Source organism: Giraffa tippelskirchi, chromosome 8 (assembly GCF_054371585.1).
Source record: "Giraffa tippelskirchi isolate mGirTip1 chromosome 8, T2T-mGirTip1v1.2.pri, whole genome shotgun sequence".
Classification (NCBI taxonomy): domain Eukaryota; kingdom Metazoa; phylum Chordata; class Mammalia; order Artiodactyla; family Giraffidae; genus Giraffa; species Giraffa tippelskirchi.
In genome coordinates this window covers 157613833-157630413 of record NC_137282.1, presented here as the reverse complement: position 1 = coordinate 157630413, position 16581 = coordinate 157613833, and the positions used below count along the sequence as shown (strand labels likewise).

At 42.2% G+C, this 16581-nt stretch overlaps 1 protein-coding gene across 20 annotated transcripts in view; it reads right to left on the bottom strand.

The window, feature by feature from the left end:
- Positions 1 to 16581, bottom strand: part of NEDD9 (neural precursor cell expressed, developmentally down-regulated 9) — a 288025-nt gene that overhangs the window by 192798 nt on the left and 78646 nt on the right. For 4 of the 20 annotated variants that reach the window (XM_081523805.1, XM_081523819.1, XM_081523809.1 and 1 more), the window contains exon 4: positions 6304 to 6433. The exons of the other annotated variants lie outside the window; for them this stretch is intronic. The gene's annotated coding sequence lies outside the window, so the exon portion shown is untranslated. The remainder of the gene's footprint in view (positions 1 to 6303; positions 6434 to 16581) is intronic. 20 annotated transcript variants of the gene reach the window in all.

The following is a 16581-nucleotide window of genomic DNA, read 5'->3' as shown; positions in this document are numbered from 1 at the left end:
GGAGGAAATGGCAACCCACTCCGATATTCTTGCCTGGGCAATGCCATGGACAGAGGAGCCTGGCGGGCTATAGTCCACAGGGTTGCAAAGAATTGGACACTACTTAGTGATTAAACAATAACAACAAAGGAACATATTCTTAGGTTCCTAGAATTAGGACAGGGACATGTTGGGGGCCATTCACACATAGGGAATGAACATCTAATGTTCAAGGAGGTTACTCAAGATCACAAAGTTTGTAAATATTACACCTAGTAGTTAAATTTTTTCAGATGGTAAGAGCATGACACAATCAGATTTTCAGTGAATGAAGATATATGATAAAGGCACGTAAGGAAGAACAGCAAAGCGCCTGCATAAACGTGGGACGAGCCTCCCAGGAACTGGCACTTTGTCCTCAGCCTACAGACACCAGGATCTCACTGACACTCGGTCACAGCCACCCACAGCACTGCAGGAGGCCACTGCCTGTTTCTGGGCCTCTCTTGACACTTCTTGCACCCTGTTGAGCTTCCCCCAATGCCCCACTCAGCTTCTTAATCTTAAATTCTACTGATCCATGGCTTTAGCCCCCTGCCTCCTCTCCATGAGTCTCTTGGTTTTTGAACCTTCTGTCTCTTGCATTTCTGTGTGTCACCTTCCCGCTTCCTAAGAGAAAGGATCTGATGGAGTCCGCTGGTCACTACAGGGCACTGGACAGCCCTGTCCCATAGAGGGCTCCCACTGGGTTATCTCATCGGCTGCTGGTCAGCTTATGAATGGCCTTCTTCAAAACTGCCCCCTCCTAGTTCCATCAGCCAGGATGACAGGGTCAAATGTGATGATCTGTCTGTATGTAAGGAATCACCCCGGGTCCCTTCTTTCAGAACAGGGCTGTGGGCAAGTGGTCCCAGAGAGACTTTTCTCCAAAGCCACAGCTGGAATGTCTTCCCCATGGACCCCTGGGTACACTGAATGAATGCTGGGTACATGGGATGAATCTCGCTGAATGAAAGCGTGTAAGCAGGGGCTGAATAAGAGGAAGAGAACGGTGCCCAGAACTAATACTGAATATGGATATTTCAAAAAGGATTTGGGTAATTGCTTTCAGTTCTTTAAGGTCCTAATTGCTGATCTTCAACAAAGAGGCCACACAGTCTTATGAAAGTTCTAAAATTATATCCTATTTATCAGTCACCGGGACCTCAAGTTGCTCCCACAAACCACATAGGGCCTTGTGAAATAAGGCTTTGGAAAGGGGACCCTGAAGTTTCTAAATTTTCACCCTTTTGTTTCTCCATCTGCATTTGCTCTGAAAGGGGAAAGTGACCTCATTAATTTGGAAAGAATGAGTCGAAACAAGTTTCAGAAGGAGAAAACTTCTCTTGGGCATGCTGAAGCCTGCTACCACCACCCTCTTTCCTCATGGAAGAATGCTGCCGTGGAAGTTTCAACGGATGGTTTCCACAAAAATGTGTGCTGTGGTCACAACTCAGAGATGCCAATACAAATCTCAGCACAGCCACCTCCTGACGGAGAACACAATCTAGGCTGCCCTTTAGTCTGGACCTCGGTAACCAGGGACAGAAACTGATTTCAAATTTCAGTGAATTACACGTGAGGAAATGGCCATCTGATAGAGGTCTTAGCATAAATATTTTCCCCTGGTGACAGGCCTTGGGATGTCGCCACGTTACACACAGACAGGGCTTTTTCTACGTGGTTTGCTCTTTTTTCTCTCCTCTTGTGCTTGAGAGAGAATGCCAGTGGCATGTTGTCACCTCGATTTTCTGTACCCCATAATAATTCATTGCATTCATTCATCTTTACTCTGAAGCACACAACATTCTTCACGCAGGCAAACAAAACATTTTTTTTTTTTTGAGCAATTACCACTTTGTTAGGACCTGAGAATAAACCAGTGAGTAAATATATACTCAATATATTGTGTATATTGGATGCTTTGTCTACAAATAATGTAAAGATAGAACTTAAACTGGCTTGAAACAATAAATACTTGTTACCTCCCCAAGCAAGAAGTCTGGGGATAGATCAAGAAATATCTTCATGTCAGTTTTATTCTCAGGTGGTTGGTTCCCTCATAATTGCAAAGTGGCTGCAATAGCTCTAGGTAGTACCTTCTCAACCACATCCAAATGCAAATAAGTATATAAATAAATAAAGCCAAATGAAAACAGCCCCCCTTTTGGGTCCCACTCCCCAGCAGATGTGCCTTCAAGTCTTGGGAGACAGAATTGCATCTCAAGCCTGTTCCTGAGCTGATCAACTAGCATGACAAACGAGATGGGCATCATTTGCTTAGACTAGTCAAATACTGCCTCTGGGGATTAGGAGAGGACTCACTCTTTGCTGAAGCACAGGGTTGCCCCATACACAAAGAAAATTCCGTTCTGTTAGCAGCAAGAAAGGATTAGCTATTGGATAAGAAACCAAAAAGTCAGCCTCAGTGTGGAACTTCTAGATGACACACGAGGGACAGGAGAAACACTCCTCTACATACACGTTTTTTGTAGGGAGCCCAAAAGACAGAAGTTCCAGTATCCACCTTGCTACTGAGCAGTTACAAGATCTTGGGTTAACCTCAGTTTCTGCAGATGTAAGATGGGAAATCGTACCTATCTCATTGGGTTGCTCTGAGGATCAAATACGTTAGCATTTGCAAAATACCTAACACTTTGTCAGGCCCATAGGGATTGCCCAATGGATGTCATTTCCTTCCCCAAAGCCCTTAGGCTGCTCAAATCTAAATGGCTGGGTAACTGACAAGTCAGTCAGCTTGTATTTTGATTGATAAGCACTGGGATATGAGGATTTACAGAGGCTTTCAGGTGGAAAGCGTTACTATCACAGTTATTAGGAATCATTCAGTTCAGTTCAGTTCAGTCGCTCAATCGTGTTTGACTCTTTGCGACTCCATGGACCGCAGCACGCCAGGCCTCCTTGTCCATCATCAACTCTGGGAGTTTACTCTAACTCATGTCCATTGAGTCAGTGATGCCATCCAACCATCTCATCCTCTGTTGTCCCCTTCTCCTCCTGCCTTCAGTCTTTCCCAGCATCAGGGTCTCTTCCAATGAGTCAGTTCTTCGCACCAGGTGGCCAAAGTATTGGAGTTTCAGCTTCAGCATCAGTCTTTCCAATGAATATTCAGGACTGATTTCCTTTAGGATGGACTGGTTCGATCTCCTTGCAGTCCAAAGGACTCTCAAGAGTCTTCTCCAACACCACAGTTCAAAAGCATTAATTCTTCAGCACTCAGCTTTCCCCAAAATCCTTTTGATACATCCAGTGGGTTCTTTCCAGCTTTTCTCCCTATTACTCTATCTTTCTATAGCATTGCTACTATCATCCATCTGTTGGATGTGGGGAGTGAATGAAAGGAACCGGGTTAAGCCAAAACGTTTGGACTCTGGGAAGTGGAAGAAAGAGTGGTCATTTTTAAAAGATGAGGAAGGCTGTTGGGGATATGGTGGGGTGGGACAGAGAGTTAGATTTAGGGCAGGTTAAGTTCTGGTGGTGGTGGTGGTGGTTTAGTTGCTAAGTCGTGTCTGACTCTTTTGCGATCCCATGGGGGTGGAGTAGCCCGTCAGGCTCCTCTGTCCATGGGATTTCCCAGGCAAGAATACCGGAGCGGGTTGCCATTTCCTTCTCCAGGAGATCTTCCCAACCCAGGGATTGAACCCATGTCTTGCATTGCTAGTGGATTCTTTACTGACTGAGCCACTAGAGAAGCCCAGGTTAAGTTCTATAAGGTTCTTAGACCCTGAGTGTAGCCCCCGAGAAGCAAGTAAGATATACGAAGGCAGATGCCAGGGAGAGGTCTGGAGATAGACCTTTGGGTGTCACAGGCATGGAGGGTGACATTTGAAGCAGTAACACTGGTGAGATCACCAAGGGTGTGTGCTCAAAAAGGGAAGCGAACTGACATATGAGCGTTGGGTGTGTGAAGCGGAGAGGTGGGTTCCCAGCAAGGGAGGCTGAGGATGGCTGACGTGAAAGGGAGGACCTCTGTTAGCATGCGGTGTCCTGAAAGACCAGTGAAGATCGCCCAGGGAGATGGGAAGGGGGTCATTTGCTGAAAGGGAAGTCCGAGAGGGGCCAGGAACTGCCCACTGGAGTCAGGGATGCGGGGGCCCACGATGGCCTTGACAAAGCAGTTTCAGCCATGGGTGGGAGGGAAGGGGAAGAGAAATTGGAGGCTGCAGGGCAGACAACTTCTTCAAGAGCTTGGCTGTAAATCAGAAGAACGGGGTGAGAGTGCAAAGAGGGTAGAGGGACAAGGGAGGCTATTTTTGGTTGTTGTTAAGGCAGGAGATCTAATGTGCTTGAATAGTTGCCAAGCTAACAGGGAGATTTTATGACACGAGGAGAGAGGAGTGACTTGTTGGAGGGACATCTTGAAGAAGGCGAAGGGATGGGATCGAAGAAGTAATGGGGGGGTGGGGGCTGGCTTCTGTCAAGAGTGTGTTTAACTTCTCTGTGGCATCGCTGCCTCAGCCTTCATGTTGTTTGGCCAAGTGGCCTGCAGGGGCCTTAAACGGACACATACAAGCCCATGCCCCAGGGCAGCCTGCAAAGTCACAAGCAAATATGAGTTCCTGATCTGACTTCCCCAGTGACCCTGTGATCAGTAGGCTCCCCTGTCTCCCACGGCCTTCCCCTTGCACGCCCCGTAGATAAGACCCTGTGGTGCTCACCAAAACCACACTCATTTTGGCTTGAGTTGACCAATCTGGCCTTCACCTGGGAACCCCACGGCCCTCCCACCATGACTCTCATAAAGGTGTGTGCCCCAGGTCCTGTCACTCTCTCGGCCACACTCCACCTTGACCTTGACCTTGACCTCCCCCTGTGGCCCCTGGCGCCATGCCCTGTGCTTCCTCCAGGATCCACAGTAATGAACCAGCTTCACTGTTTCCTGCGGTCTTTTGTTGAACCTCGGTCACCATCCTACACTCTGCGCTTCCCTTAACGTTAACAAAGTTGGTAACAGCCTCTCATGAAGAAGGAGGGGCAGGTGACAGGCATGGGGGTGTGAGTGGGTGCATGACCTCTGCTGACCCTTGTATTTTTTCTGTGAAATAGAAAATAAGGTCATCAGCCAAGACTGACGTCTGGGGAGGAGGTGATGGAGGTTTAAGGAGACGGGACAGGATGAGAGCTAGTCATCTTAAAGAGTGAATGGATTAGGGAAACTGAATCCACACTGGTTACCGCATGTTGACTGCTATATCTATTTTTGAGCCCTGGGATCTCAACTGAATGGAGAAGGAAATGCCAACCCACTCTAGCATTTTTGCCTGGAGAATCCCCATGGACAGAGGAGCCTGGAGGACTCCAGTCCACTGGGTCAAAAAAGTGTTGGACACGACTGAAGCGACTTAGCATGCATCTGTCGTGAACTCCAAACTCATAAATCCAGCTACCTACTGATCACTATTCCCTGGCTTTCTCACGGGAAAATTAGAGCCATTCTCTCTCTGCCTACCTCCAGCCAGTCCTCCTGTCCTCCCCAGTTCAGGGACTCCTCTGCACAGCCCCAGTTTCCAAAGCAGAATAATAAAAGTTTTTGAATAGCTCATGAACCAGCATAGGACAAATCTCTCTTATTTCCTGAGGTTGAGAACATTGGAAGAGAATCGTGTGTTGGAAGGACCATTTTCAGTTCAGTCTGAACATTATCTGTGAGCCATCTGGGAGTGGTGAGTAGTTCAGCTGATACACACCGGGCCACTCAGTTGTGGTCCTTAATTATGTTTTAATGTAGATGAGTTTCAGGTCCTTCTTGAGAGAAGATTTTGGCTGGGAAACTGGACGGTTCTGTGCCCGGAGCTGGGGGCAAAGGCTTGGGGAGTAGAATGGGGAAGGGAAAGGGGAAGGAGGTGGCCCAGGGGCGCTCGACTTCACTTCCTTCCGGGATCTGTGTGCAGAGCCAGGAGGCAACCAACCGCCCCTCGCCTTCCTGAGCCCCAGGGCTCTCAAAATGTTCAATGAAGAAGAAAAAAGTAATAATCTGGTTTTACAACTTTGCATGATCTGTGCTTGATTAGATTCTCATGCGAACCGGGCAGCTGGATGGTTACCTTAAAATATGCATTTCTTTAAAAAGAAAACTCCCATTTGCATTTTGACCATTTTCCTTTGGTGTCGTTGCTGGGCTGGGTTCAGCCATCTCCAAACCAGAAAAGGTTTCATGGGCACAGAGAAACTACAGGGTAGGGCAGGGAGAATTGTGCATTTGACTCTCAACTTCACAGAAACAGGGAGATGACCAAAGTGGAAGGAAGGAAAGTCATCGCTTACTGAGTGCCACCTGGGTGCCCAGGTCTGCGTGGACATGTCTCAGGGAGATCCTCTTGGGGGCTCCTCATTTCCTCTAGTTCTCCTCCAAATCTCTGGTATTAAAGATGAGCCCAGATGGTGAACACACCTCCTGCCAAGTCATTGACATGAGTATTAGTGACAACTAATATTTACTGAGCACATAATGCCCGCCAGGTGCTTCCCAGGGATTCCTTCATTTAGTACTCTCAGCACCTTAGGAGAGGCTCCTCATTCATATGCTCGTGTCCAGACAAAACAATTGAACCCTCGAGATGCTGACTTGTCCCAAATTAACAGTGCTTTGATTCAAACTCAGGCCACCAGGTTCCTGAAATCACATGTTTATGAATAGTTGTTATGGGATATCACTTTGTACTGAGACAGGAGAGGTATAACATTACACCTGCTCTCAGTAGAACTTGCCCCTACGTTTATGTTTGAGGTCTTCAAGTCCCTTAATTTTTGCTTCCTTTTTCTCCCTAAAGGCATTCTCTCTTCACTTAAAGTACCTATAGCCCTTCTTTTGGGCTTCCCAGGTGGTACTAGTGGTAAAGAAACCGACTGTCAATGCGGCAAACATGAGAGACACGGGTTTGATCCCTGGGTTAGGAAGATCCCCTGGAGGAGGGCATGGCAACCCACTCCAGTATTCTTGCCTGGAGAATCCCATGGACCGAGGAGCCTGGCAGGCTGCAGTCCATGGGGTCGCAAAAGAGACGGACATGACTGAGTGACTGAGCGAGCACGCGTGCACGCAGCTCTCCTATATTCCATACCTCCCTACACTACATATATCCCCTTCCTCTTGAGCCTCCATCCCACCCCTCTAGGTCATCACAGAGCACCTTTTTGTTTTGCCTTTTTGTTTTTTCTGGTTTTGGGATGTCTCGGACTGGTGCCGGTTGGAATATCTAGGTCAAGAACTTCCTCTCAAGGTTTCCTGCTTATCTGGAGAAGGTGTGCTCCAGAACCAATCACAGGAAGTGTGTTCTCTGGGTGCTGTGAGTTATAGAACAGGTGTCCTGTTCAGGCCTCATTAGCTCCAGGAGCGGTGATTCTGAGACTCTGAGCTTACTCTGCCTGAGCTTTCATTCATTCACCAAGAAAGCATGGCTGCCTTGATTGGCACCAGGGGTGCTCTAACAACCAAGACAGACATTGTTCTGTCTTGATGATCACAATGCAAAGTGGGAGAGAGACATTAAATAAAAAACTTCAGTGAAAAGTGGGTAGATCTCATCTCTCATTGGTCCTTTTCCTTCCTTCCTTCCTTGCTCTACTGACATTGTAATTTTTCTCCCATCCTTTTGCTCCAAGGCTGCCAGATGCCATGTATCTAGAACCATCCTTCCACCCTTTTGCCAGTATCCCATCTTGGACTTTTGTATCTCACTTCTGCCTAGTGGGTGATTATTGTTTGGTCCAGCTCACTGTCAGCCAGGAATTTCATGGCTTGTGGCCCATTTTTCCTCTGCCATTAGCCTTTTGGTCATTCCAAGCACACAAGATTAGGAAAAGTGTCAAGAACAGAGACCACCTGATAATCAGGTTTAGAGTATCCATTAATTAATTCACTTATTCATTCAGCAAGCATTGCATAGTTGCTATCTGCCAGGAATTGAGATATAAAAAACAAAAACACAGTTTCTGTAGAGTTAAAAAAATATATATAAATGTCCAAAGGCAAGGACCCCATCTATCTTCATGACTCTGGAACTCAATAAATGCTTGTGACTAAAGCGATGAATTCATATTTTGGCTGAAAAGACAGATATATAAAGGACAGTAATAAAGTGGGATGATCATTTATTCAATAAATGTTGACTGAATATCTCCTAAGTGCTGAATATCTCTTAATATGACAAAGAAGACAGATGCAGTCCTTGGCCTTTTGAGGCTTACAGTTAAAAATTTGCACCAATAAGTATTAGAGTTGTGATAAATAATGTGAAGAAGTGCAAGGTCACAACATAATGAGTACTGTTTTGTTCGTTTATTTTATTTTATATTTACTTATTTACTTTATTTCTTTGACTGTTTGGTCTTAGTTGCAGCATGTGGGATCTTTAGTTGAGGCATGCGAACACTTAGTGGCCATAGGTGGGATCTAGTCCCCTGACCAGGGATCGAACCTGGGGCCCCTGCTTTGGGAACATGGAACCTTAGCCACTGGGCCACCAAAGAAGTCCCTGACGTGACTACCATTCATGTGTGGTATTATTCACTGATGCCTCAAGGAAGACAAGCCAGCTTCACCCTTTGGATTTAAATATTTCTACATACTTATGTGCATAACTTCCGAGCAAGGCTGAGAGTCTCTTGGCTGGAACTTTCAACTTGCCCACTATTTCCTAGTCTTTCCTCCACTTGTCCACTCACTACCTGCTTCACAGAGGCAGAGAGTCTGAGCGCCAGCTGTCTACATAAGTGAAATATGGTGGAACTTGGGGACAGAGAGGAAGGGAGCTTTAAGAGTAGCTTAACTGAGTTAATTGATCTTTATAAATGTCCTGAGCCAGAGGGAAACAAGTAATCCCATTATGAGCCTTAGCATCTTAGCTACTCATAAGATGACAGGGCTCACATTCACTTGGGCGTATGAATTTTCTTTATAGAAGAGTATGAGATATAAAAGCCACAGAAAATTGCCTGAAAAAAATGCATTAATTGGATTCTTGGCAAAAGACTGAAAAATGTCCCAGGACAATGGAGCAAGTTATTTTTAGACAGTTTTGTCCTAGAATATGTTGATGTCTCTGTGAATGAGTTCATAACACATGCTAAAAATTCCTTTGGCCTGATCCTTATTTAAAAAAAATCTCCATTTTTCCTTTTTATTACATAATAAAATAAAAAAGCTGTCTCCCAGGGCTGTCTCTTGGAAACAATCCTCAGCTGAAATGCCTTTTTTCTGCTTCCATCTTTATGTTTACCTTCATATGAGCTCCCTTCCTTCTCTTTTTTCTTTTGGGGTATGCCCTACTTTTGTAACCTGAAGACATTAATAACAATTTAGTATTTTAGTTGTCCCCGTTTTTAACCCATGAGCTCAACCTTATGACTCAGCAGATTTCCTACATTTTAGCCTTCTGCTCTTTTTCTAATGAAAAAATTGGGGACCAACACTTTTCATGGCATTGCAAGGGTGGGATTAAAGTCTCTGGTAGTTACAGAGATCTGACTTTGTGATAAGAGGCTGGCCAGTGATTAGAAGACTTCATCTACTTGGTCTTAGAGTGGAATTAGTCCAGATGGTGCCAATGGGAATTAAGGGCTGCATGGTCCTGGAGCAAACACAATGCCTGTCTTATGGATGCTCTTAATCTCAGAGGTAAATGAGGGACATAGGGCTTTCTGAGGCCTGGCCACACATTCCGTGGTGATTATAGTACCAAATACTCATGATTCAAAGTGACTGGTTATCAGATACTAGAAACATCTTCTAAATCATTAAAAGATTTAAAGTCCGCTTGATGGCCCCATGGGTTGAAACTAATGAGTTTTAAAGTCATTTATTATACTTCTGAGGCTGCATCTACAAAAGTTTTCAATAATCTTGGTTATATATATCACTGAAAGGAAAGACAAATTTACTTTTTTTAGAAAGCACAGCATGTGTATATACATATATATATATATACACACACACGTATACATATATACACAGAATGTCCTGTTTATTTTGCTTATAGAAATTCTACTGTGTATTGTTATTGTTGTTTAGTTGCTAAGTCATGCCAGACTCTTTTGTGACCCCACAGACTATAACCCTCCAGGTTCCTATGTCCATGGGATTTCCCAGGCAAGAATACTGGAGTGGGTTGTCATTTCCTTCTCAAGGGCATCTTCCTGACCCAGGAATCGAGCCTGTGTCTCCTGCACTGGCAGGCGAGTTCTTTACCGCTAAGCCACCAGGGAAACCCTTCTACTATGTTCATCCTAGACAAATTTCATTAGCTCTATGCAAACAGGCATACTTAGAGTGCTTCCTGCTTTATGTTTCTGGAAACTTAGAATTTGACATCAGAGTTAAAGAAGATTCTCAGTATACAGATTGCACTAAAATCCAGAGGCCCTCTGTACTGACATGATCCTGGCTTTTGAATTATTCCCTATACAATGAATTGTCTGATGACAGGAAGAATCAGTTTCCAGTCTTGAGGTGTAAGCTCAAATCTCTGATAAAATGCACATTGTCTGACTGAAACATTCTTTATATTTCTATCATTCATTTCAACTTTAATGCAAATACAGACTCTGAGAGATTGTGACCTAGAGTAAAGAGGTGAACTGGGGTTACTGGGTTGCTATGGGGTAATAATGAGGAAAGATTCACTGAGGGTGGAAATGAATCAATCCTATTATTGTTGTTGTTCAGTTGCTAAGTTGTGTCAGACTCTTCACAACCCCATGGACTGCAGCACGCCAGGCTTCTCTGTCTTTCACTATCTGCCGGAGTTTGCCCAAACTCATGTCCGTTGAATCAATCCTGACTTCGCTTAATTCAACAGTCGAGCATGGGATAGCCTTGCTCTCCGTCATGAATATAGTGCAATTCCATCAAAAGGAGGAGCTTCCAAACTGTGCTGTAGCTAGGAAGAGAATCTAAGACCAGCCCCCACTTCTGGAGGCCCCATCTGTGGGCACCACCAGTTTATGTCAGTGTGGGCAACTTGAAATGACTTCTTTTCAGAAATCTTAGGTCTTTGCATCCATCACTTATTCTTCATGGCTAACTTTCTTGCTTCTGGTTATAGAATTAACTCTCGAGGAGGAGTGATGCAAAAACTTCCTGTCAATTCATAGAGTTTGTGTGTAGAGTTTTCTTTTCTTGTGATGTCTTTGTCTGGTTTTGCTATCAGGGTAATGCTGGCTTTAGTACAGTAGTTGGAAAGTGTCCCCTTATGTTTTCTTTTTCGGGAAAATTTATGAAGGATAGGTCTTCTTTTTTAAACATTTGGTAGAATGTACTGGTGACACCACTGGACCTGGGCTTCTCCTTCTGGAATGTTTTTTGATAACTACATTGTAGAGAAAAAGGAAGTAGATCAGTGGTTGTTTGATGACCATCAGCTTGTGGCTGATTGCCTAGTAACTGCTAAGGGGCTGAGGGGGACAAAAATATGCTAAAATCAGCTTGTGGTAATGGTTGCACAACTGTCTGAATACACTGAAAACACTGAACTGTTCACTTCGAGTCAGTGAACTCTATGGTATGTGAATTATATTTTAGCAAAGCTGTTTAAAAAACAAGTATTGATTCTGCTCATCATCTCTACTGCTTCTGTTTTCAGTATATTATTAATTTCTGCTTTTTTCTTTCTTTTAAATTTCATTAGGTTTGTCCTTCTTTTCTAGCATAAGTTGTAAATATAATTCACTCATTTTTAATTGGTTTACTTAAAGTTATATATTAACCTTTGACAACATTCTAGCTACATTTAACATTTTTTTAAAGTAATACTTTTATTCTGTTGCAAATATTTTATAATTGTCATATATTTCTATGTCTCTAAAATTACAACTTCTAAATACACAAAATATATAAATACTTTGCAAAGTCTATTGTGATTTCTGGTTTTCCCCACGAGTTATTTAGGAGCACAAGTAAAAGTTTTCTAAATATGTGTTTGTGTTTATTATCTTTTGATGGATTTTTATTTTTACTACTATGTAGTACTCAATAGGACTTCCTTGGTGGCTCAGATGGTAAAGCGTCTGCCTATAATGTGGGAGACGCAGGTTCGATCCCTAGGTCGGGAAGATCCTCTGGAGAAGGAAATGGCAACGAAACTTATTTTTATTAGTGTTGTTGAGCCTGAAATTCTGTTTTCCCTTATACTGATATTGTTATTCAAAATTTCTTTCGTTATCAATTGACTGATACCACTTTTCCCATAACTTTTGATCATCTGTGTGATTGTGTTTTTTATTTTGTTCAGGGTTTCTTCAAACAGCAAGTAGCTGGGTTAAAAAAAAAATCAGTCTGAAAAAAAAAAATCAGTCTGTTAATCTCTGTCATTTATTAGACAAATTTATTCCATTTTCATTGCTATAATCACTGATACATTTGAACTTATTTCTACCACTTTTATTTTTTTACTATTTTTATTGGATTTAAATATCTGTATATATATCTTCATTCTTCCATGTTCTTTTTGGATAAAGTTGTGTTTTTGTTACTGTTATTGTTGCCATTATTCTCTTAAATACTATCCATGCATCTTTTTTTCTCTAGTATATTGGTTTGTAAGTATTTATATTATTTTAACTTTATTACTTCTATTATTTTAACTACCATCTCCAATCTTTGATTATAATATTTTTACCAAAGTCTAAATTTAGTCAAGAAATTCTGGAATCTTACAAACTTCCTGGGCATATTTAACTACTCATTAAACAACCACTTCCTGGAGATTTTAAACTTTGCCCCCAAATTGCTAAAATAGCTTTTAAGATAGTTAATATTACATTAAATTAATCAACCATTTTGTTAATATTTTGTCTACCACCATTTCTTGAATCCCATGCCCTCCCTGTGGGTCCATTTTTTAAAACTTAAATACATTCTTTAATATTTGTATTCGTAAGCATGAATTGATGGTAAACTCTCTTGTTCTTTCTTTATGAATCTAAAGCCACCTTTATTTATCTTCTTTTTTTTTTTTAATGATAGCTTGTCTGGGTGTGAAAGTTTAGACTGAGATCATTTCACTTAGCATTTTAAGGATATTATTCTTTTATCTCCTGGTATCTACTGTTGCTGTCAATTTGTCAGTCCTTTGTAAGTAATCTACCTTTTTACACTAGTCATTGTAAGATTCCCCCCCACCTTTGTTCTCAGTGATTTGTATTCTCACTACATTTGTTACTTTGTAGTAATTAATATTTATTTATCCCTCTGGGTCCTTAGACTTAATTTTTAATCTGAGGACTCAAGTCTTTCTTCAGTTTTGGAAAAACACTAGCAAATCTCTCTTCAAAAATTGCTTTTCTACCTTTCTGGGGAATTCTACTAAATAAATTAGACATTTCCACTTATCCTCTAAGATATTTAACTATTTTGTCATATTTTTCTTTGCCTTTTTGTGATGCAGTCTAGTAAAATCCTCAGGGCTATCTTCCAGTTCCCTGGTTCTGTACAGTCTAGTTGTTAAACAAAACGTCTTCACGTCTAAATTTTTTACACTGTCTCTTTTAGATCTATCATTTTGTTTCATTTCTTCCTGATTTTGTTTGCCAATTCTATGTTCTGTTTTTAGTGGATGATATTCTTTCACTTATCTCCTTTATCATCCTGAAAGTCTCTGTCAGGCTACTCTTGTACTTTAATTTTGCTTGGCTAAATGTATGTCCTTTATATTGATTTATATTGGCTCTCTGTCTTAGCATTCTATTCTTTGGTTTTGGTATCACAGTTTCTGGGCTCATTTAGAGACAGAATTTTTTTCTTTTATTTTTTTCCCTTCTCTGCTTATCCCTCTCTCTCTAGTTTTTATAATTGCCTCCATTTGGCTTCTTGGGGCTTGCTGACCAAAGAAGTCTTATGCTACAGGTTCGGGGCTCACATACCTTAAGGATTATGGTATTAAGGTTTATGGCCAGTTCCTGGAGATGAGAATGTTTTTATGCCCTACCAATTCAAAGAGGCAATAGTCCCAGGCAACAATTAGCAGAGCTTTTCTCAGCCTTTATTATTATTATTATTATTACTATAGTTTTTTTTAATAAAGGGAAGTTCCACCCTCGTCTCTAGCTTCAGTCCTGTTGCCACTTTGTATAGAGTAATTTTAATTACCATAATTGCAGATGAGCAAAACTCCCAGATATGTTTGCTTGTTTCCTGCCCCAGAAGCAGGTCCAGATCTTTGTGCCACATGCTACTGCCGACCTTGCTTTTCTGGCCTGCGTACCTGGTCCACATAGGTGTCTATTGTGTTTTGGACCTGGTTACATCGTTTTACTTTTTTATTTATACTTTGCCTATCATTGTACTTATTTGAAGGGGAAGGGATTGAGTATAGAAAGCATGTACTTACTATTATACTATTAATGGTGATGTGTAGTTCTAGGGCGAGTGGGCTTCAGTAGTTGCATCTCACAGGCTCTAAAGCAAAGGCTCAGTAGTTGCGGTGCAGGGGCTTAGTTGCCCCTTGGCATGTGGAACTGTCCTGGACTAGGACTGAACTCATATCCCCTGCGTTGGCAGGCAGATTCTTATCCACTGTGCCACCAGGGAAGTCCATAAACACTTTCTTAATGCTTTCTTAAACTCTGGAGCAGTTTTGTCCAATAGCAGTAAAATGCAAGCCACATATATGCTTTTACATTTTCTAGCAACTACACTAAAAATATGTTTAAAAAAAACAGGTAAAATGAAATCTCATAATATATCTTACTTAGCCCAATATTATCATTTTAAAATAAAATCAACATAAAATTATTAACACAGGATCTTTATTCTTTTCACACTAATTCTTTGAAATCTAGTGTGTATTTTATACTTAACAGCATCTCTCAATTTGGAGGAGCCACGTTTCACATGCTCAACAGCCACATATGGCTAGTGGCTGCCACACTGGATGGTGCAAATTTATAGTATTTATAAGATAACAATGAATCTAATCACCACCACTACCCCTTTGGGCTTTTTAAGTTTTTTTTTTATTCCAAGAATTTCACCAAGTATTTAAGAACACAGCCGGGCTTTGATGCCCTCGGAGGCCGTCTGGTCCTCCAAACACACTTGTCATCGCAGCGCCTAGTATTTTTGGAGAACTGCTCTTATTCGCTTTTTCTGAATCAAGGGAAGACAGTGAAAAGTCTTGTGTGGACAAATTTACAACAGAAATAAGACCATCTTTCCACCCTGAAAAAGTGGCTTCTGAAAAATCGAAGTTTTGTTTTTTTCTGAGAGACAGGAAATGAGAATATATAGGGTTCTGAAATGATCGTTACATTGATTACCTAATGAATTAAGAAGTTAAACTCCATTTACTCCCCAAAAGCACTGGAAGGTGCTAGTAAGAGTCAGAAGTGTAAAGTATGATGGAGTTTTATGAGTTTATATGGATTTTTTGGTTAAGATTAATTTTCAATTCCCCCCAGGCAAAGGATATTTGGCTTTTCTGAGAGGTATCTCTAGTGGTAAAGAACCCACCTGCCAGTGCATGAGACATAGGAGACCTCAGTTCTATCCCTGCATTGGGAAGATCCCCTGGAGGAGGGCATGGCAACCCACTCTAGTATTCTTGCCTGGAAAATCCCATGGACAGAGGAGCCTGGCGGGCTACGGTCCATGGGATCACAAAGAGCTGGACAGGACTGAGTGACTGAGTACACACACACACATACACGGGTACCCTAACAACGCTTCTGATAGGCTGTTTACAGTCTGACATCCCAGGTATTTCAGGCAGCGAGGTAGATCTGACTTCCTTGCCCCAGTGTGGGTATTCACAAACCTTGCTATTTCTCGGGGAAAAGTAATCTTTTCAAAGTACTTGGTTACGTTGTTAGATCAGTTGGTTTCTAAACCATGGGACTACCTTCTCTCAAGATCTCGAAATCACACTTTATAAAATTGTGTATTTTTACAGCTTAGAAACATCGATAGTTCATCAACTTCCTGATTTTATGGCCAATTTTTAGACACGCTCATTTGTCGTATCTTTTGAAACTCCTTCCTTTATGGGGAGTGGTTTTCCCCAGTAATTCCCAAGCATGTCATATTTAATGAACACAATACCAGTAATTACATTGGTACACAGCTCTTTTCTCTCTGGAATCTCTTAATAGTTTCCAGATTGGTAGGGGTTGGGGGGGTGGTGGTTTTCAAAAGCTCCTTGTGGAGAAAGAAGGGGAAGGAATTAGTTTCCAATCGAGGTAGTGGGGAGTGAGGCTCCAGACAGGATTCAGTCGTTACCCGAGTCACTCAGTCCATCTGTGCTACAACATTTTCGTCCTGACCGAAGGTCTTACTGAGCTGAAATGCACCTATTTGGCAAAGATTCCTCTTATGCTGGCTGAGGAGCCATTGTGCTGTCATCACAGCTGGACACGACAGGTTCCAGGAATCCAGAATCTGCTCTCAACATGAATGGGAAGCATTTTTATGTCCAAGCATCAGGAATGTGCCACCTCCCACATTAGGAGGAAGCAGTACTGCCCCATCCCCAGCTCTTCTCAGTTACCAAGATCTACTGCTCCCTGTGGCATTTACTATATCCTAAAGGAATAGTGAATGCCATATGGCAG